Here is a 23,425-nt window from a genome sequence, read left to right on the forward strand (position 1 = left end):
GGTTAAGGGATTTTTTGTGGGTTTTTGGCATATACATAGGTTAAAGTGGGTTAATCTGACGGGGTTTAAAAGATATTTGAATGTTGGGTTTGAGAGGGGGAGAAGGGGCTCTTATGAAATTTTTTCTGGAAAAAAGGGGGTATGTATGAGGGTTAAGGGTGGGCTATTAGTCTAACCAGGGGTTAGAGTAACTCCCAAAACAAGGGTTGACTATAGCCCCTGGTGGACTAATGTCTGCCTTAGAAGTGCTATTTAGCTATAGTGCTAAGGGGGGGGATACTTATACATTGTTTGGGGTTTATACACCATGGTTTTATAGTAGTAGGGGAAGGGGAATAATAGGGGATTTAGTGTAGATAGAGTTAACAGTTAGTTTTGTAGGGGAGTATGAATGGGAGGTGATAGAAACTAAGCTTTTTGAGAATTAAACTTAGTTAGGAAGTAGATCAAAATGAAAAGAATTTTTACACAAGAAATGTGGCTCCTTTTCAAAGAGAGAAGTCACTTCTGACATGAAAATTGTACAAGTGAAGAGTATAAGGAGGACTGATCAGGCAGATCCTGCAGTGCTCATGGGGAAGTTAGTAAAAAACTTTGAAGGGGAAGGGGGAAGTTAGTGATGGTTTAGTAGTTTGCCAAATAGGCCACTGCTCTTGCCTTTCTCCTGCTGGTGACATCATTGTGATTTTTCCCAATTGATATGCTTAGATAATGCTTTCTGCAACCTTCAACTGCCTACCCTGCCTAATATGCCTAACTTTTTTTCTTCCTTTGTATGGGTGCACTTAGCCTTGCAAACCCTGATAATTCTCTCTTCTTTTTGCTGCCCTCCTATCTAAGTCTACCCTTATGACTTCCAAGGGCCCAGATTAAGCAGTTGGGCTCCTTTCTTTCTCTATCCACCTAGTCATCTGTCAAGTTTGAGCTGTTTGAACAGGTACTTCCTCTCTAGTCTACAACATGCAATTTAAAACATGGTGAGGCCCAGCTTGAGCTGTTGGACCACCCATCAAAATAGTAGTGGCAATTTGGACTAGCCACTTTCATGGTCTTTGTTTGGGGTTCATTTCTTTTATTTTTTCATTGACCAATTCATTTTCCTGCCCTTTGATTTTTCTTTTAAGGCATGCCCTCTTTACATTTTTTAAATTGTCTGCTTTTTTCACAAAAATGGAACCTTAGCAGCATGGAAGGTGAACATTTTTGGCACTTCCACTGTCAATCATGAGAGATGAAAACCTATTGGTATAGGAGGCTAACACATGTTAAGCTGATCTTGCTGTGGTACTGAACATACTTTGACTCCATAGCCCAATGGTAGCCAGCCTTCATCTTTTAACCTATAAACATATACAATCACGAACCATAGAGTTAGCCATCTATCTTATTCTTTAATCAAAATCATTAACCCTTTGAGAGAGCCCTCTCAGGCTGCGGAGGCTAAGCTTTAGCTAAAAGATTGGTTTGAAATAGTTACACTGAGATAGTCTGATCAACAGCCTATCAGGGTCCTATTTTGGTGATAACATTTTGGTGCATCTGCCAGGAGACTGAAGTCTATTCATTCCCGAAATCAAGAAGCTGAACTTCTGAAGGTAGTAGGAGCTCAGACATCTTTTTGAGGCTGCAAAACTACCTTGGCGACTCCACACATCAAATAACAAATTGGAAGGTGACTCCATTGCTAGAAGATTAGTAGCTTGATGAAGTTTCAAAATGAGTTCCATTGCAAGAATGAATGCCAGGTATGCCCCTATGAATCGGTCTCATATCCCTGGTTTTCCAAATCCTATGCCAAAGGTTGATTGGTTAGATGATCTTCCAATATTCAAAGATGAAAAGAAAGACAATGCTGCTCTTCATTTGGTTAGGTTCCATATGCATGTACGCAATCTTAAGGTTCAGTTCCCTGAAGATTGTCTCATGAGGATGTTTATGACCAATTTAGAAGGAAAAGCATGGTCTTGGTATAAAAGCTTGGAAAATGGTTCATTATATTCTTTTGCTGATTTCCATGATGTATTCTATGACATGTATAAAGAGTGTCATCCCTCCTTATTGCTGGTCAAAGATTGTTGTAAACATTCTACAAGTTTTATTCAATATTTGTAGGATTGTTATGATGATGATGAGTTTATGGATGAAGAAATTTTAGAGGCTCTTCATAACAATACATTTCAACACCAAGAAGAAAGTATAACATCCCATGAAATGCAACATGAAAATCATCAGGGGTTTACTTATGAAAATCATATTACATTCTCCGAGATTGATGTAGAGATGCAACAAACTTGCCAATATTTTGATCATAAAGAGTATGAAAATGATTATAAACACCAAGAAGAAATGCTCGAAGAAATTCTTTATAACCCTCAAGTAGAGGAAAAGGTTGTTCATTTTTGTAATTCCTTGCAGGAGTTTACATCAAAGAATGATCTTTATAATGAAGAAAATTACATTGTTTGTGGGAATCATTCAGAAAAGCAGTTGGATAGCATATCAAATAAATTTTGTGTGGCTGAGGATCAGTTGTTTGAAGATATAGAATGTTATGAGAATCATCAAAATAACCATGTGTTTTTTGACCCTATAGCTGACTACATGGAAAAGATTTACTATTCAGGCTTCCATTTATATGTTCATCTTGAAGAATAGTTACACCTCATGCTGCCTTGGTTATTTCAGTATCTGGTTTATTTTTGCTTCAAGCACATTCAAGAGATTCAAGTGTCAGATTAGATCAATGATTGGCTTCATTGGAAGTTTCATGTTCCTTGAGCTACAAGTGGAGATTGCAGCTGATAGGGTAGGTAGGAATGTGCAAATAAGCTCAGGGTAGGTTGATTGAGCATCTGTTTCAGTAGGTGCAGTTTGAATTCTTCGTTCAGAAATCATTAAAGGCTTGAGGAGAAAATTGGGCAGATGTTCAGAGTTTTATTCTAGAGGATGGATAGCGGCACTGGAGCTACAAGTTCTTAGTATACCACAAGGGCACACTATCCCTAGTGGAGCCACTATTATCACCCTAAAATATTTGTCTCTAAGCTTTGGAAAGTTGCCTTGTTTCTGGTCATAGTCTTATAAGTTTTGAGTCATCTCATCACAATTAGTGTCATTATCATTTACAAACCCTTCTTCTAGTCATGGTGTTAAAGGTCTCTAGGTCATTTCATGCTTTAAGGGTTAGGTCATAAGGTTAGAAGTCTTTTAAGGTCATATCTCTTTTTCAAATAAAGTTTGACAGCCTCATTCCATGTCCTAGAAGCCTCACCATGTGTTTATAAGTCATATCTCACATCATTTTGGAGAAATTTTCAAATTAGCTACGAATCCACGTTTTCGTAGCGCGCTACGAAACCCTTGAAAAAGCCTATTTCAGCATAAAAAACTCTGTTTTCTGCTTTTACTAGTTAACTTCCAGAAGGCTTCCTAAGCAGCTGAGAACTCAATTTTAAAAACTAAAAGAGGCTTTTCTTCCTAATATGCTAAAATACAAAAAACTCTTTCCGTTCCTTCAAATTAGTTCTGAAGAGGGAGGAATTTATGGTTAAAATTGCGCTACGAAACTATTGAAAGTCAAACTTTGTCTTCTGGTTTTAGCAGTCTTTTTCAAGATCAGTTTCTGGCTACAGGAAAATGCATTTTGGAATTATGAGGGAGGCTTCTCTTCATAAAATCTCCAAATAAAATAAACTATCTCAATTTCTTCATAAGTGTTTTCCGTTGGGAGATACTAAGCTTTCATTGAGACCCTAATTTCAGAAAACGAATTTTTCCTGTTTTACACATGTTTTTCAAGGACAGATTCTAGACAGCTGGAGAAGTGTTTTAAAAAAACAAGAGAGGTTTTTTTTCTAGAAATCATAGGCTACAAAAACCTCCTTTATTTTCAAAAAATGTGTCATGGATCAGAAGATAAAGGCTCTGTCCCACGTGCCATTTTCAAGGATCCTAAACCTAAAAACATGGAAACATGTTCCCTAATTTCTAGGGTTTGTCATCAGCAGTCAGGTGACAACGTGGGAGGCTTCATCAAATTCGACTTCATGAGGTTGAAGCTGTCAAATAATGCTTTCAATGTTTAGATAAGGTTGTTGTAATCATAACAAGGAGTTGTACTCCTAATTGTATTAGGACTCTAGGACTGCTAGTTTGCTGTCATTTGTATTTAATAGTTTGTTTTATGGTTAGAATAGGTGTCACTCATAGCAAATTGGAATTCTATTGATGAGAGATGAAGGAATACATGTTTTAAATGTTAAATATAGAGCAATAGGTCGAATTAGCAAAGGGTTGGAGACTTTTTGGCTCAGCTGCTGCTCTATGTGCAGACTATGTATATTTTTAACCTAATGCAGAATTTCTACTTAGAAAACTCAAGATTCATGAAGAGTTCTTGTATGTTCTTGTTTTGATAGCATCTTCCAATACTTACATTGCAGTGATGTTTACTTATGATACTCAGAATTCATCAATGATTCTCTGACTTCCTTCATAGATAAACTAATTGTGTTTCACTGTTTTATATTTGCATTTCTGCACTTGAACTCTATAATGCCTTGACTTCCATGCTAGGTAGAATATTTTGGCTTCAATACTCAAGATTCAAAGAGAGTTTTTAATGTCCTATTATCTCATGGTTTTCCTCTTTCACTTACTTGCAGTGGTATGAATACATGTTACTTAGAACTCATCAATCATGCTCTAACTTCCTTCATGTATTTATAAACTGTGTTTCCTTGCATTGTATCTTTGTTTTGTTGATGTATAAAAAATCTCTATGCCCTGACTTCATGTTAAGCTGATCTTGCTATGGTACTGAACATACTTTGACTCCATAGCCCAATGGTAGCCAGCATTCATCTTTCAACCTATAAACATATACAATCACAAACCATAGAGTTAGCCATCTATCTTATTCTTTAATCAAAGTCATTAACCCTTTGAGAGAGCCCTCTTAGGCTGAGGAGGCTAAGCCTTAGCTAAAAGATTGGTTTGAAATAGTTACACTCAGATAGTCTGATCAGCAGCCTATCAGGGTCCTATTTTGGTGATAACATGGTGCATTTTTGTCCTGGGCAGAATGCTCTTTCGATTCTTCCTCAATCTGGAGGCCTAGCGGGCTGAGAGGCTGGCCATATTCACCCATATTGGCCAGAATTTTGGCCAATTCGTCCTCTTACAATGGATTTTGCAATGGACTCTCTTCGCCTTGTTCTATCTCTGCCTCCACCTGCTCAGGTTGCTCGGTCTCTTCCTCTGTTTCTCCTTCCTCATTTCCTCCCAATTCTTTCTCATTCTCTTCTCCTTCCAATTGCAGGGGTTGCTCGTCCCCTGAGTCATTTATCTCCACAGGTTGGCTGGTACTCACTTGGGGGTTTTCCAACCTCCCTCTAATCCGTGCCAATCTAACTGATTTTCTCTGTTTTGATGGTCTATTTGGTGTACTAACTGTATGTTTGCATTTTGGGGCTGGCGGAGTCAGTGCCCCATTTATCATAGCAATTAGTTCTTCCCAGCTGCTCTGCTGCTAAGAAAGACTGTGGCTAACTATCAGCCATATCAATCCATGGTGACTTACTACCGATTCCACATGTTGTGAATTTTTCATGCTTTGGGCAACATCATGAAGTAATGAATTTAAAAATGCAGGTAGGTTCACAAAGAATTTCTCTTTTAATACAGCTAAGAGTTTAAGGTGTCGTGGTCTTACCACGTCTTTCCTGCCTTCATAAGTGATGTGGCTTTGGATGATCCTCGCCAATTCTGCCCATGGCTCTCCTAATGCTGCTGGTAGGACTCCCTTTCCTCTGATTTTCAGGTTCTAGCCTTCATCCTAGAAGATATTCATGATCTTTTGCAGTCTCTCCTTCTTTAGAGTCCACACTAGTCCAGTGGCTGGCAGTCTCGAGACCTCTGCAATTATGTGATCGACAACTGCTATGTGTTTTCCCCTTACTGTGGAGTGGTATTCTTGCAAGTTCGGCAAGAAGTCTATTGCCACGGTCTTGTTGGATTCCTGTAAACGATTAAGATAGACTAACCATCCTGCCCTTGCCAGGATTTCCCGTGCAGTATCAGAAACTGTCAATACCTTTGGGTCTCTTCAAATTGACCTTCCTTCCATGCTTTAGCTCACTGTAAAAATGCAGAGTCGACAATGGAACAATAGGCTTTTCAAACTGTTAGAAACACAGAGAAAATAGCAGAATCACAAGGCTCGTTCAATATTACTAATTGTTGCAGACTATGATACGGAAATATCTTAGGAACAGCAAGGCATACAAATTGAAAAACGAGATAACATTAAGCCTTGATATTCCCGAGTAAGAGTTTGCCGAATAATAGCCTGACACGTATGTCAGCAAATTATGAAGTCAGCCCGCTCCTCGCAATGTGATAGGCCATGCTCGGCCGTCAAATGAAGGAGTGGTGGCCCGATTTGTTCTGGTACAGGGTCATAAAGGAACAACGTCTGCCAAGATGCCATGTTTACAAAAGGAGCAGGTTACCAAAATCAAGGTGTATAATAGGATCGATTAATAAATAAGAAGATGCGGTTACATGATGCGAGGCTAGGAGGATAGGATAGCTGATGTGCACAACGAGTGTAATGCGATCATTTTCTACTTTTTCCATCATGATTGGTTATAATGGATTTTCATGTGTTTGATGGTTCAGGGAAGTGATATGCATAATCTTATTTGACATATTACAAAGGTATAAGAAAGAGAAGGGTATTAATGATTACTATTGGTGTATAAGAAATGTGACTTCAATACCATTAACATAGCTCTACTACCGACAGGTGTTCATAACCTTGGCAGAGTTGTTTGTTTCACCCATGGAACCATGATCCTTTGTGTATGCTTAGGAAGTATTGTTCAGTGTCAAAATGGAGGTCATTATGCTGGCTTGGTAACTAGTTGGATCATAATGCCATTCACTAGGAAGGAGTGAAAGGTGGGCAGGCCGGCTCGTGATGAGACCTCTTGTTCCAAGGACTCTTTATTTTTTCTGATGTGCCTCTTGGACCATATCCCTGGTGTGGTGGCCATAGTTCTCTTATCGGCAAAGTGTCTGCCACATGGTCCGTCGTGACAAGCTTTCAAAATATCAAAAATTTCATCCTCCTGGATGCATCTCCTGATGTGCATATCTGCTCCTGTATGGAACAGGTAGCCCCCAATCTAGGAAAATCGAGCACTTCGCTGGACAATCTATTTTCGTTCATTGGGGGTCAGATGTTTTGGTAATTTACCTACTACTAAGTAATTCACAACATCAGCATACCAGGGTGTTTTAACAGTGACAACAAACAAATGCTCATCTGGAAATTGATCTTCAACTGCTGCTGCGTCCACTGGTTTTGGCATCTGCGAGAGAAAGTCAGCTACAGGATTTTCTTTTCTAGGTCTGTCCTTGATTGTAATATCAAATTCCTGCAATAAAATCAGCCATCTAGTTATTCTACCATTTGTGATTGGTTTATTTGCTAAATATTTTATGGCAGAGTGATTTGTATACAAGATAACAGGATATCCAGTAATGTAATGCCTAAACTTATTGACAGCATGTATTACAGCTAGAAATTCCTTTTCAGTAACAGTATAATTCAATTCAGCAGGGGATAAGTTCTTGCTAATATAATAAATTGCATATGGTTTTTTATCTTCTTCCTGCCCAAGGACTGCTCCAATAGTTGTATCTGAGGCATCTGATGAAATTTGGAATGGCAGGTCCCAATTTGGTCCTCGAAGGACTGGAGCTGTGGACACAAGCTTCTTCAGATCCTGAAAAGCACGGTCACATTTTTCTGTCCAAAGAAAGTCAACATTACCTGTCAGTGCATATAGAGGTGCAGCAATATGTGAAAAATGTTCTATAAACCTTCTATAATAACCAGAGAATCTGAGAAAACTGCGTACCTCTGTTTGAGTGGTAGGAGTGGGAATTAGCAAAATTATTTGAATTTTGGTTGGGTCTACTTGTATGACTGCTACTGAGATATAGTGGCCTAGAATAAGTCCTTCAGTCATCATCATATAGCATTTTTCATGGCTTAAGCAAAGCCTGGTGGCAATGCAGCGCTGCAGGACTTTTTCCAGTGTGTCCAATGTTGGGTCAAAATCATCTCCGTATGGTGTAAAATCATCCATGTAGACTTCAAGCCCCTCATTTATTAGATCTGAAAAAATGCCGAGGATAACTCTTTGAAATGTGGCAGGAGCATTGCATAAGCCAAAAGGTAGAACTCTGTAGGCAAATGTTCCCCAAGGACAAGTAAAAGTGGTTTTGTCTTGGTCTTCAAGGGTAATCTGAATCTGATTGTATCCACTGAAGCCATCTAAGAAAGAGAATAATTTCTTTCCTGCTAGAGTGTCTAATACTTGATCAATGAATGGAAAGGGAAAGTGGTATTTTTGCGTTGCTTTGTTTAATTCTCTATAGTCTACACAAATCCTCCACTTTCCATTCTTCTTTGGTACCACAACAAGTGGAGAGACCCATTTACTATCGGAGACAGGGTAGATGAAGTTAACATCTAAAAGTTTTTGAAGTTCAACTTTTACAATGTCTTTTAGATGAGGATTAAGTCTCCTTTGTGGTTGGCGAACAGGTCACGCATCCTTTTCTATGTAAATGTGGTGTGTACATAACTGGGGGTCAATTCCTTTCATATCAGGGTAGTCCCATGCAAATGCTTCTTTATGTTTCCTCAATAATTGGATGAGCTTCTTTTCTTGTTTGGAAGTCAGGTTGGCATTAATGTTTAAAGTCTTTCCTGGCTCAATTTCCACAATTTTGCTATTTGGAACAGATGTAGTAGGTATTGTTTGATCATGTGTATCTTTAAGAAGATCCTCTTCTAATTCATTATCAAATGTTGCTTGTATCATGTGACATTGTACGTGGGATCTGGGTTCATCTTGGCTAATGAAATTATTAATGGCATCATCTTCTGTTTGGTCTTTGAAATCGAGGGCCTCTTGTATGGTTAATGGAGATCTAGTATTTTAAGTGAGGTATGATACAAGATGCTTGTTAGTTTTTATTATTGTGACACTTGGCTGCGCTGGGGGGTATAAAGCTAGATTCTTAATATTTGTCCCCCTAGTAATGGTCATATTACCTTGTCGGCAGCTAATATAAGCATTGGTAGTTGCGAGCCAAGGTTTGCCTAAGATCAATGGATGTCCATCAAGTCGGTTTTTGGGGTTTATTATCAGAAAATCGGCAGGATACTCCCAGGAGTCAACAGATACCATGACATCATGTAGTGTGCCCTTTAGCCTAACTATAGATCGATCAACCAGTTCTAATAAAGTGGAGGTCGGTTCTACTGATGTAATGCCTAGTTTTTTGCAAGTAGTGGTTGTTAAGATGTTAATTGTAGCTCCTAGATCAACTAAGGAATTTGAGAAGGTTTGACCATAAATTTGTATGGTTACTATTGGATTTCCTGGGTCTTCGTATTTAACGGGTGTTTCTTTTCCTGATAATAAGTCAGATAAAGTGCCAACTACTTGGACTTTTGGGTTATTTGTTATTGTCCTCCTTGATTTCTTTATACATAGTTATTCGATAGTCTTTGCATATATCGGGATGCCTTGAATGGCTTGGAGGAGCGGGATTTTTATGTACAGGTTTCCTAATTCTCCCAGAATGTCAAAATCAGGACATTGTATAGGTCAAGGTATAATTAAGCGTTTTGGGAATGGAGGAGAGGATGTGGTTGCTAGATCATGAATTTGTTGTCTGGTCACATCCTCTTCTTGTAATGGTTGTTCTACATGCAACTGATTTTCAACTTGAACTGTTTTATTTCCCTTTGTTTTGATGATACGCCCAAATCTTAATTGAAGGTCATTACACTCCCTTAGATCGGTTCCTATCTCTGGTGTTTTGATTATTTGAATGGACTGGACTGGTCTGTTATTCGGATTGGTGTTGGGTTGGGCTGGGAGTTGCGGCCTTAAGTTAGACTGGGGGTTTTGTTGTAGGGCTGACAGTGTAGGTTGAGGGAGCAGGATGGTTCCTACTGGCTGATTCATCGGTCTTTGCTAGTTTTTCTGCTAGGTTTGATTCTGTGAAGTACGAGGGGTCCATTGCGGTGGATAAACATTGTTTTGCCAATATGGTGGGGTATAGGGAAAATTTGAACAATTGGATTGGCTTGCTTGATTCAGCCATGGAGATGATGAAGGGAATGATTTCTGTGACCAATTTGGGAAGGGAGGTTGATTTTTCCACATTGAATTATATTGTTGAGCATGATATTGCAGAGGCTGGAAAGAAGAAGGTGGGTCTGAAAACATACCTGTTTGTCGCGGTTGCCATTGACGGTGCTGATTAAGTAGATACACCGATTCTGACTCTTCTTCTGCTTCCTTGTATACTACTTTGAATCCAGGAAGTGAGGGGCAACTCTTTGTGGAGTGGTATTTTGTACAAATGGCGCAAACTTGAACTGCATCTAATGGCCGTGTTTCTTTCTACATCTGGGATAGAATATTGCCAAATTTTGTTCTGCTTCTGCTTGCTTTTTTTTGGCTTGCATAATATCAAGCTGTGTTGTCAGCATCCCCAATATGTCAGTTTTAAAATTTTCAAATAAATTTCCAATTTCTGCACAAGTTACTCCTTCTACCAAAATTCTATTGTCTCTTACAAATCGATCATGTTCTGCTGGTTTTAGCCTCATGCTGCCTCTCGAGCTCCTGATACATAAATCAATAATGTCAGCAAAATTTTCTTGATAAATATCTCCTTTCCCATAATGTTTAATGTCTCAATCCATTGTTCCTTCATTCCCCTAATTAATGCTATTTTTAATACATTATCAGGTAAAGGTAATGATGCATAAGGAGATCTTTGAAGATTATACTGGAATCGTTCAACATACTCTTCTAATGTTTCATTTGGTTTAGCTACCATCTGAAATATTTCATCTTTTAACTCTTGAGACTTGCAATAGTCCTGATATTTTTTTAGAAAGGACTCTTTCATTAGATCCCAATTATTTATAACACCACCACCGAATCCCATAAACCATCTTAAAGCAGCTCCTTTTAATGAAGAGGGAAATAATTTCAGTTTCTGGGGATCGGTGGTATAGTCATATCCTCTACACAGCACATCGAATTCAAAGAGGAATGCATCCGGATCTTCTGATGTAAGGCCATGGAATGTAGGGATATGTTGGATAGGAATTGATTTCATAGGTGCATTAGCTACAGTATCCACAATGGGGTATTGTAGTGTAGAGGTTTGGGTGTTAGGTTGATTCTGGGCCATTTGGTCAAATATATGCCAATAGCCTTCTGGGATATTTAGGAGGGTATTCCTAGGTTGTTGAGGGGGAATGGCTCTAATGGGAATGGCCTTGACAACACTTCCTTTATCTGGGATGATGAGAGTGCCTAATGTCTTGGGGGATTCAGGTTCTTGAATTTCGTTATAAATGATTTTTGCAGCACTTCCCTTATCTGGGCTGCTTAATGGCTGAATTACCCTAAGAGGAGATTTTGGTTCTTCAGCTTCTCCTGTTTCTCCTCTTCCTTCACAGAGATTGCTAAGGTTCCCTTACTGCAATGATTTTAGGCTAGAATTTTCAATTTCTTGAAAATATTGCTCTTCGGTTTGGCTATGCACCTCAGCAAAGGCCATAGATGGTGATTTGGTGGCTTGAAGGGAACTAGTAGGCTGTCTAGAAGTAACTTTTCTAGGTCCTACTGAAGGCTGAGATTCTGCTTTCTTAAGAATTTCGTCTATAAAGGTCGATCGGCCAAGGGTCACCAGCCCCTTAGCTTTATCAGACTTGGGTAGAGGTTTGGGATTCTTTTCCAGATTTTTCTGCTTAGTCATGCACACAAATCAACTGCTAGGTTCTACCCAAACAAAACAACAACAAATCTACAGGAAAGCATGCAGGGGAGCAGGGCTATTACATACTCCACACGAAGGTTCTTACCTTCCGTTTTTAAAACCCAGTTCTTTCCTAACAGGTTCTTACACTACTCTGGAAAAGAAACAAATGGCTACACTCTTCCCCGGCAATGGCGCCAAAATGTCGAGTTGTAAAAAGGGTCTTTTTCACCTCTAATTACCTTACATTAACTTGTCAATCCAGGAATGATTTGTTATCTCAAAGAGTGTACTCAGTTTGAGGTTGTCATTTGTCAGAGTAATGCTAGTAGTATAACTCAAGAAAATACAAGAGTAAACGGATTCTTGAAACAAGATCTACTTATAGCAAAATACTTTAAAAACTAAATCATGCACTCGGAAAACTAAGAAATTTATCAGTCAAGGATCCAGTAACAATAAATCATCCCTTTGGAAACTAATGTAAATAAAGGTAATCAAGGAATAGATCATAAATCTAGGGACTAGACAACAAAGGCCAATGCCCACTACAGTTTCAGATCGTTCAAAGAAACAATAACGCAGATAACAGGAAATGGAACAACAATTAAGAAATGGAACAACAACTAGAAAATGTAACAGCAACTAAGTCTGATAAATAGCAACACCTTAATCTATAAGAACAAGTGCAGCAATCGTATCCTGCAGAAATCAGATGGAAATCTTTACTTAAAGGATGAATCAGACAGAAAATAGAAATGGAACGGTAACCAATTACCAATGGAATATAGAACAATGCTTAGAGCCCATTGTGAATATACAACACCGAAATAAATAACACACATAGCACACAGAGATATTAAGAGAAACAGGAATCTGAGTCTAATACCACAAATATTGATCTCAGTTAGAAAGGATAACAGTTGCAATTCACAATGGAACAAGAATGTCAATTGAACAGCAATCGTATGAAGTATAAACCATAGACAAATACAGTAATACCAACTTAAGAAGATTACAGCTCGGTTACTCTGTAATTGAACAACAATAGCATTCCTATAAAGAACAGTAATGTTACATTAATGACTTAAAGGAACAACAATACGTTATAAGGTCAGAATAAACAATACAACTTTCCTGTTGCAGAGAATGATATTGTAAATATAACAGAGCTGAGATATAAAATAACAAAACACACCAGATTACCGATCAAATCTGATAACGAAAACCACACATGAACTAAAGATAATGATACAGGAGCAATTGTTCCACCAAGGCTGGGCCCTTAGCCTCTAGGGACACACTGCTTGAAATTATTCTAGGATCGAAGATGGAACAGCAACCAGATTTGTATTAAAGCATTAAAACAGAGTTACAGTGGATCACTTCTCAGCGAGAGTCGATGATCAAAGTTTCAAATACAGAGAAAAGTTACATAAAAATTAACAGTCCCCCCCAGGCTAGCAGTGCTGCCCCTACTTATAACAGCTGAAGCAAAGATATCAAGGATGCGAAAATAGTTAAAGCAGCAAGGATTCGCCAAGCTGTTAATCCTCAGTTATCCGGCCGTTTTCTTACGCCGAGTCGATATCTCCTTTTCCTTTCCTTGGCTAAGATGTTTTAATTTAGATCGTCTTGTTTGAATATGGTTCCCCGCCAAAGGGACAAAGATTAGCTTGGCCCTGTCTTTTTCTTTGGAGCGGCAATCTTTAGTTTTTCCTTTTTCCTGCATCAGAAATGGAAATTATTAGTGTTTTCATGTTGCATATAAATCTTATAGATTTGTCATGATTTCCCATTATCTACCTAATTCATGATGCAAAGATGTTACGAGTTCTAAAGAAAAGATGACAAAATAATCAATAAAAACATACCTTCTTCAGTACTCCACACCAAGCTCCTCTTGTTTGTATTTATATGCTTTGTTTTAGTTTATGGATTAGTTGTTGTTAGATGAATTTCTTTCTTGGTTAGGAATAGGTTGCTTTTGGTGATTTAGAAAGTTGTTTCCATTTGAGTGTTCCATAGCAGGATGAACAGTGATAGAAAGAAGATACAAAAAGGCCATCAATAGAGCCTTGGCCTCCTTTCCTTCCCTTGTGACCATGAACTGAGGCCAAGACCCTCTTGCTGCCACGAAAAACACAAAGTTGCCTTCTCCATAGGATTTCTAGTGTTGTAGTTTGTTAGAAGGTTAATGCTTTGCTTTAGATCTCTTTCACCATGCTCATTTTTGTCTTGCAATAAGTTTCCTTCCATGCTTTCTCTCATTATAGCATTTTTCAGCATTTCTTTCCATAGCTCATAATCTATATTAGCTTGATGCAAAATACTGTTTTTTGATGTACTTAGTTTCCTTGCTTGCTTAATTTCCTTATTTGATTTTCAAGTCCTTTTGCAGTAAATAAATTCTCACAACAAGTCAGCCTACCAGCCATCACCTTCTCTCCCTGATCTATGCCCTACAGGTCACCCAAAGTTCACCACAAATCTGCCTTAGTTTTCTGCACATTTCCTAGATAGACTTTCCTCTCTTTGCTTGAACAAATCCGACCATCTTTCTCTCTCCTAATCATTCTTGATGGACCCTAGACACCTTAACACATCATCCTAGCCTCCAGCTACCCTTTCCACATGCTTTCCTACCTTCAAAACCTCCAAAACTGCTCTCGGCATCCTCTTGTAGACCTCCTATAGATCCCCTGTAGCCTCTGTAGATTTTCCTGTAGGTTTCTTTTTGAAGACCGATTGCAGGAAAAGCCTCCAGAAGGCCACCTAAGACCTCCTAAGACCCATCCACACCATCCTACATCTCCTCTAGTCCCAAAACCACTCTCCATCGCCACCTAATCGCTGGCACATTCACAATCAAATAAATTACATGCATGGCAATTTCACATAAAAACATAAAATTCCAAAAAGATGTTCTTTGTTCATTTCCTTCTAGAAATAGCTTGGGTAGATGTTGTTTACTTCCTGAGTAGGTAATGGCATTCATTCCATGGTTTTTTTCATCTCTCTTTCTGCAAAAGTAGGATTAGTTGGTTAAGTAGGGTTTGCTAGGTTTACTTTACATTTCAGTCTTCTTTTCCTTTCTGCAAGTAGAGTAGCCTTTGTAGAGTAAGCTTTCCTTTCTTTCATCACATATAGAGCTTCTTTTGGAATCCATAGAAGTTGGCTTGAGCTCCTAGTGATCTTGCGCCAGCTGACCAAGTGACAACCTGTAGTAAGAACTAGTACTTGCGCATACAACATCGTCACTTCCAAGTATGTTACGAACTACCGGGTTGATAAAAGTAAAGTAGGAATCCCAGGAGTTGCAACATTATTCTACAATATTGGTGCTCACCACTTTTTGGTGCAGTTGCTAGGGAAGCGTCAGAGTGTTTTGTGATTACTTCTTTCTTCTATTTCTCTATCGCAACATTCTGCTAAGTAGTTTATTTCAGCAAAAGTAGAGTAGTTGTTTATTTCAGTTTCTGCATTTCCTTGATTTCATTTTCAATTCTGCAATTTTCATTTTAGCAAAAGTAGATTAGTCATTTCCTTGCTTTTAGTTCTACATTTCATTTGCTTTCATTTTCACTTCTGCAAATTTCATTTCAGCAACTTCATTTCAGCAAAAGTAGATTAGTCATTTCCTTGCTTTCAGTTCTGCATTTCATTTGCTTTCATTTTCGATTTTGCAAATTTCATTTCAGCAACTTGATTTCAACAAAAGCAGATTAGCCATTTCCTTGCTTTCAGTTCTGCATTTCATTTGCTTTCCTTTTCAGTTTTGAAATTTCATTTCAGCAAGTTCATTTCAGTTAGTTGCAATTTGTTTGTTCAATCAATTTCAGTTTTGTAGGTACAATCAGTAAAAAGCAAAAACCAACCAAAAAGATTTCCTTTCATGCCTCGTAGGAACAGAGATAATTTAGGAAAATTCTTGCCCAACACCCCCACTACATCACATAGCCACCCTTCTCTCTTCTTCGGTGGCAGTGATCAAGAAGAACCTTTAGGTGAACAACCAGAGATATTTGAAGAACCTATAGGGGAAGAAGAAGAAGAAGACATCCCTCTGAGACAATCGCTGAAAACAAAAATTCTAGGGGAAATGGAGAAAGAATAGAGGGTACCTTTCCCATTCGGGAGACCAATGGGGACACCAAAATGAAGAATAGAAGTCCCCTAGCCCTACCTCACTTCCATAGTTTGACCACAGAAGATCCTGACACCTTCTTGTTTGAGTTTGCTGTCATCTGTCGAACCTATGACTATGCAAAATATGAGCAAAAGTTGAAACTATTTCCTTCTACTCTCAAGGATGCAGCATTGTGCTAGTTCATGGGGTTACCTAGCAATAGCATCACAACTTAGGCTCAGATGCAACAGGCCTTTAACAAAAAATACCGAGACTACTGTAGATCAAAAATGCCAAGGAAGAAATCTTCCGAATGACCATGGAAAGTGAAGAATCCTTGGAAGATTATGAAGAGAGGTTCCAACTCAGTTACAAAAGGACCAGGTGCACACTTGACCCTGAATCTCTGAAGTTGGTCCTACTCAGGGGAATTCCAGAAGACCTTCTAGACACCCTCCATTTACTAGCCGGGGGAGACATCTACCAACTACCTTATGAGGACATAAAGACTGTCTTTATAAATCATTCTAGAGTAGCAAGAAAGAGAGGTAGGGGGAGTCAACCCATAGCCAGTACCTCCTCATCAAATTCATCCATCACAGGTGAACTTGGAAACATGCTGGAAGACTTTAAGAGTGAGATGCTACAAACTCTTGCCATGCAAATGGATACCTTGCATATCAAAAGGAAACAAGAGGAAGCAGAGAGGGCTTTGGCCATTTTTTGTCCTAGGTGCACCAGGAGGCATCGTATGAATGAATGCCCATTGACCTCTATAGAGGTTTGTTCAGTCTGTGAAGAAGATCATTCTACAGACAAGTGCCCTTCCTTGCTCGGACTTAAAGCTGTATACCAGGGGGCCGAAGGAGCCACTGAACCACTCTATTTCATGAACCAGAGGAGACTGCATAGACCTAGACCATACCAGCAGGGGATGAAAGGGACATCCCAGGCATACTACAACCCCAACCAAGTCACTCCCATACCTTCTTGGGGCCCTCCTGCTCATCCTTCCTGGTCCACGCCTCCTCCTTGGTCCTATCCATCTTAGTATCATGCCCAACTAGTCACTCATTCATTTCAATCCCATGCTTAGCCACAACATCAGTGGAATGCAACTCATCAGGAGTGGAGGCCCCAATACAACTCTCCTCCCGCTCTTTTGCCTCCACCACCTGCTCAACCACAACCATTGCCTCCTACTCCACCAAGGCAACCCCAAATGCCTGCCCAGCCGAACCCGAAGCCAAACAACCGACAGGCTCAGCAAGTGTATAGTGGGGAACCATCATGCCCAACTTATGCTATGGAGATTCAAGAGATTAACCTGTGATCTGGGAAGGTTCTCCTAGATAGCCAGCCTCCCCCTAAGGAGGTTGAGGGAGATAAAGAGGAAAGTGAACCTAAAGTAATTCCACCCTTTCTTGAGAGACTATCCAAGACAACACAGCCCACCCCAGAAGAAACTGAACTTATGGGAGAATTGAAATAGTTATGTGTAAATATACCACTTCTCTAAGCCATAAAGGATGTGCCTATATACAATAGGATGATCAAAGAGAAGTGCTTTAGGCATCTAGGTAGGCACAAGAGAGATGCCCCAACCAACAATGTCATAGGACAACTGTCTGACCTGATGTTCAGGCAGGTAATTTGTCTGAAATGTTTGGACCCTGGAATCCCAGTAGTTGATGTCCACATCAATGGCACCAGGATACCACATACCTTGATTGATCTAGGAGCTACCATTAATGTGATGACAAAGGAAATCATGGTCAAACTTAACCTCCAGGGCTCCTTGAGGAAGACCACGACAGTACTGCAGCTAGCAGACCTCTCCACTGTGACCCCTGAAGGGATTGTGGAAGATGTGATGGTATCCATTGATTCTTGGGAGTACCCTGCTAATTTCCTAGTTCTCCAGTCAAAGGCAAAGCTCACTGGGTATCCTCTCATCCTGGGGAGACCTTGGTTGGCTACTGTCGATGCCTACATCAGCTGTCGAGATGGGAACATGACCATCAAGAATGGGCATATGTCTAAGCAGTTAATCCTATACCCTCCTACCCAACCCTTGCTAGAACATGATCTACCTCTCTGGTTGGAGGAGGAGGATGAGGATGAAGTTTATTCTGCACCACTTTGTGCATTAGAAACTATCATGGGGGGGAAACTACAAAATGAGGATGATATCATTGAAAATTTAATTCAGAATCCACCCCCCAATACCTTGCCATTAGAAGATATAGTGAAAGAAACCCAAAACAATCCCTTAACTGATCTCTGTGTGGCCGACCCGACCTCTCTCTGTGTTAAGAATATAGAGTTCAGCCCAGAAAGAACCTTGAAAATCAATTCATCCCTATCCACTTCCCAGGAGAAGGAGCTGTGCAACTTATTGAGAAAACATTTAAATTCTTTCACCTGGAGTTATAAGGAGATGAAGGGAGTGCACCCTTCATTATGTACTCATCATATATACATTAAGGAAGATTACAAACCAGTCAGGCAGCCTCAAAGGAGGATGAATCTAGCCCTTAAAGACATTGTTAAGGAAGAATTGCAAAAATTACTTGATGCAGGATTCATCTACCCCATCCCTGACAGTGAATGGATCTCTCATTTGGTGCTAGTGCCAAAGAAAAATGGTAAGTGGAGAATCTATGTCAATTATCGGGAACTGAACAAAGCCACTAAAAAGGACCATTTTCCTTTTCCTTTCATAGATCAAGTGTTAGATGGTTTGGTGGGGAAAAAGTTTTTCTCCTTCCTAGATGGGTTTATTGGGTACAATCAAATTCAAATCAGCCCGAAGGACCAAGATAAGACCACTTTCACTTGTCCTTGGGGTACCTTTGCATATAAGGTCCTTCCTTTTGGTTTGTGTAATGCTCCAACCACTTTTCATAGAGAAGTAATGAATATATTTTCTGACTTGGTTCATGATGCAGTGGAAATATATATGGATGATTTTACTCCTTATGGTTCTAACTTTTAGGAAGCTTTATCTAACCTAGGAAAAGCCTTGGACAAGTGTATTGAAATGAACCTGTCCCTCAGTTTGGAAAAATGTGAATTTTTGATTATTGAAGGGACCGTGCTAGGTCATGCAATATCTCAACAAGGATTGCAGGTGGACCCCAACAAAATTGCCATCATCCAAAGGGTCCCACCTCCTCAAAAGGTGAGAGATATCCGAAGTTTCCTAGGCTTAGCTGGATATTATAGAAGATTCATCAAATATTTCAGTAAGTTAGCCTCTCCGTTGTTTGGTCTTTTAGGAAAAGATGTTGAGTTCATATGGACTAAAAATTGTTAAGAAGCCATAGATAACTTGAAAACCAAACTTGTGTCTGCCCAAATTTTGAGAGGCCCAAACTGGGCCCTGCCTTTTCACATTCACACAGATGCCTCAAACAAAGAAATAGGAGCAGCCTTAGGAAAAATTGATGAAAATTTACCTTATGCCATATACTTTATAAGTAAAAATTTGTCAAAGGTAGAGTTAAACTACACGGTAACTGAGAAGGAACTCCTAGCTGTAGTGCATTCCTTAAACAAATTCAGACATTACATCACAGGCTATCAAACCTTTGTACACACTGATCATGCTGCAATTAGATATTTAATGAACAAACCAGATGTAAATTCTTGCATTATTAGATGGTTGCTTTTACTGCAGCAGTTTGATTTGACCATTGTTGATAAGCCTGGTAAAGAAAATGTTGTTGCTGACTTTTTGTCTAGAGTAAATTTGCCTGCAGGTGAAGAAGGAATGGTGGATGATCAAATGCCAGATGAACACCTGTTTGCCATCTCAGTAGTCTCTCCATGATTTGATGATATAGCAAACTACTTGGTTTCAACACAGTTCCCACCACACCTGTCCTCAAAGGAGAAGAGAAAGATTGTGAGGAAAAGCACCCCTTTCACTTGGATTGGGGGAAATCTCTTCAAACTTGGCCTAGATCAGATCTTGAGAAGATGTGTTAGGAAGGAGGAAGTTTTTGACATTCTCCTGACCTATCATGATAGGCCTTGTGGAGGCCATTTTGCAGCAAAGAGGACTGCCTTCAAAATATTGCAAGCAAGTTACTATTGGCCCACTCTTCATCAAGATGTGAGGAGGTATACTGGCCAATGTGATCGGTGTCAAAGGATGGGGAAACCTACTCCAAAGGATGAGATGCCCATGCAAACTCAAGTGACCTTTGAGCCATTTGAGAAGTGGGGCATGGACTTTGTGGGTCCTATCAACCCTCCTTCAAAACAGAAGCAATACATCATTGTGTGCACCGATTATTTGACAAAATGGGCAAAAACAAAAGCAATCAAAGCAGCAACAGAGGAAAAAGTAGCTGAGTTTTTGAGAGAAAATATATTCTATAAGTTCGGGTATCCAAGAGAAATGGTCACAGACCAAGGCAGTCAGTTCACTTCCAAGTTGATTGAAGACCTGCTCACACATCATAAAATCAAGCATAGGACTTCCACCCCTTACCATCCACAAGCCAATGGGTAGGTGGAAGTCACTAACAGAGCTTTGGAAGGAATTCTGACCAAGGTAGTGAGTAGCAGCAGAAAATATTGGGTGGATAGACTAGTTGAGACCACCTAGGCCTACAACACAACATGGAAGACCACCACAGGGTTCACACCCTATGAGCTGGTCTATGGGAAGAAGGATTTGCTGTCAATAGAATTTCAATACAATACACTAAGAATGGCAGCTCAGTTGGATCTAGACCTTAGCCATGCACAGAAGGAAAGACTACTCTAGCTCAATGGATTGGATGAACAAAGATTGCAGGCCCTCCTCCACATAGAGGTAGTTCAGCTTCAGAGGAAGATATGGCATGACAAAAATATCAAGGAGAAGTAATTACAAGAGGGAGATTGGGCACTGCTCTATGACTCAAGGTATAAAGACTTCAAGAGCAAGTTGAGGACAAGATAGTTGGGACCCTACACTGTGGAAAAATGCAATGACAATGGTTCAGTTCTGATCAGAACCATTGATGAGGAAGCCATCCCCATGCTTGTCAATGGACATAGGTTGAAAATTTACAAGAAGCCCCTCTCCAAGAAAGAGTTCATTGAAGATCTAAATAAGACAATGATGGTAGTGGAGCAGGTCTTAGCCTCCACTTCACCCACTCACTGAAGAAGCAGAGAAAAAGAAAAAATAATAAGGACTCAAGTGAAAATCTCCATGAGGCGCTTGAGTCCCATCATTAGGTTGAAAACCTCTTTTGAGGCGGCCCAGTGATGACAAAAACAAAAAAAGAGAGAGAATAAGATCCTTGGGTGAAAACCTCCCTTGGAGGTGCCCAGGGCAGGCAATTAGGGTGAAAACCTCCTTGAGGCGCCCTAGTTGTCTTTCAAAAAAAAAGAAAAGAAAAAAAAACAGAGAAAAGAAGGAAAAGAGAATTGACTTTTAATGTGCATTGCAGGTTATAGGTGGACCACAGGGAACAAGAGAAGATGCCACAAAGCCTATGTCATCTCCCCCACACTCTTCTTCATCATTTCTGACCTTTCTTCCACCTCACTATGTTTTTCTCTGGAAACTGTGTGTTCTACAGGAGGTCGTGTGTGTTCTACAAGAGGATCCTGTAGAAATCACAAAGAGCTAGAAATGGTTCCAAAAAGCAGTTTGAGGGGCTGAGAGGTTTTATGAGGAGCATGTAGACCCTCCTACAACTATCCACCCTCCTTTCCATCCATCCCACACCTGCACCACCTCATCATCATCATTTTTTTCCCTTCTTGTCGAAAAAACACAGAAACCAGTTTAAAAAAAAAAGAAAAAAAAAAAGAGCAACACCTCAAATCTCACCTACAGCTCACCAAGTACCTCTCCATCTTCATCAGTATCTCTAGCATCATCCTCATAGCTCCCAGCACAAAAATAAGCTAAAAATTTTAAAGGGAGAAGCAGCTATAGGACCTCCTGTGGGAATTCCTGTAGTAGCTGATCCCATTAAAATCAAGCCACAGCAGCAAAAGAAGTACAACCATGGGTTTGAAGGGGACATTTGAAACTAGATCCAGCTTGAGGATACCTGCACAAAGCAAACAAGCCACACATCAGGAAGTAGAGAGCATGCATTAGAGGAGATACAGGCATGCAACAACTAAAATACAAGCATGTAGCAGCAAAAGGAACCAAAATGCCTCAAAGCACGTACATTCGACCCGCAGGTAAGTGACTAACCCTCTCCTCTATTGCATCTCTGTAATTGGAAAATATGCATAAGCGAATGAGATGGTTAGGGTTGAAGGAGAAAACGTGGCCAGTTAACTGGCCACCCTCATCCAGTTGACTGCGCTCATCCGGAGATGCCACCACACATGTGCCTAGTCAACTCAGAGAAAAATCTAAAGGTCAAATAGAGGAGGGTTTGCAAACTCTGATGCAATGATGGGAAGTGATTGTGGGAAAGAGCCATGATGAAAAGGAAGTGGGGACCAATGGTCCAAATATGGCAACATACATTTTTGCCAGCTCACCCCATCACCGGAAATATCTCAAAGAAGAAATAAGTACTCCTCCTCGAAACCCCTTCACCACCTTTTATTCCATTTCATCCTCGTCCACGTAGCTGCAGCAAGCTCTTTGTCACCACCATAGCCTTGAAACCATCATTCTCCATCACTTTCATCCATCCTCCTGCTATCGGCATTCTATAGGAGCACTTACAGGTTTTATAGGAGCACCTACAAGTAGTTCTACAGGAGGGGCAGTAAGCTGTTTTTAAGGAGAAAACACGGGGTTCTTGCTCAATTTCTAGCTTGAAGAGGTAGGTTCTATGCACACCCACCTTGATTATCGATATGTGCAAGGAATGATATAATTTTAAGGAGGAATTGAGTCCATAGAAGAAAAGGAATTACATAAAAAAAATTCTGCCTGTTTTCTTAAAAAAACACACTTTTCTCTGTTTTCCTGTTTCTTCAAGATTCTTGTCTCCATCTCTACCTGGGGTGTTCAAAAGGGGTATAAGCACAATGACAGGGGTATTCATGAGGAAGGGGCCCACGAATTAAACTAGGCTCCATGAACATCCCAAGGTAGTAGCCATTTTCACCAAAGCAAATTGGATGCCATTTTTTGAGAAATTTCGAGGGTTTGATGAAGAAGTGGCTCAGGAGTTTTCTCTTTCTTTAGTCTCTCACTTGAGGACCCATGCCACTGTTACTTTTAGAGGTCTCTCCATGGAAATCACCCCATAATTTATCAGTAGGGTTACCACCCTTCCTCTTGGATTACCTTGGAGCAAAGATGAAAAGCCAATTGGACAATCTGCCAAGAAAAACTTCTTCCAAAACAATGAACATCCTGTAGAAGACAAAAAAGGCATTAGAAGGACAAGCATACCTTACCCTTGGGATGATGTTAGTTACCAATTATAAAATATATTTCCT

This window comes from Pinus tabuliformis, chromosome 3_1, assembly GCF_031772625.1.
Source record: "Pinus tabuliformis cultivar Carrire ecotype Pingquan chromosome 3_1, CPIR1, whole genome shotgun sequence".
NCBI classification, from domain to species: Eukaryota; Viridiplantae; Streptophyta; class Pinopsida; order Pinales; family Pinaceae; genus Pinus; species Pinus tabuliformis.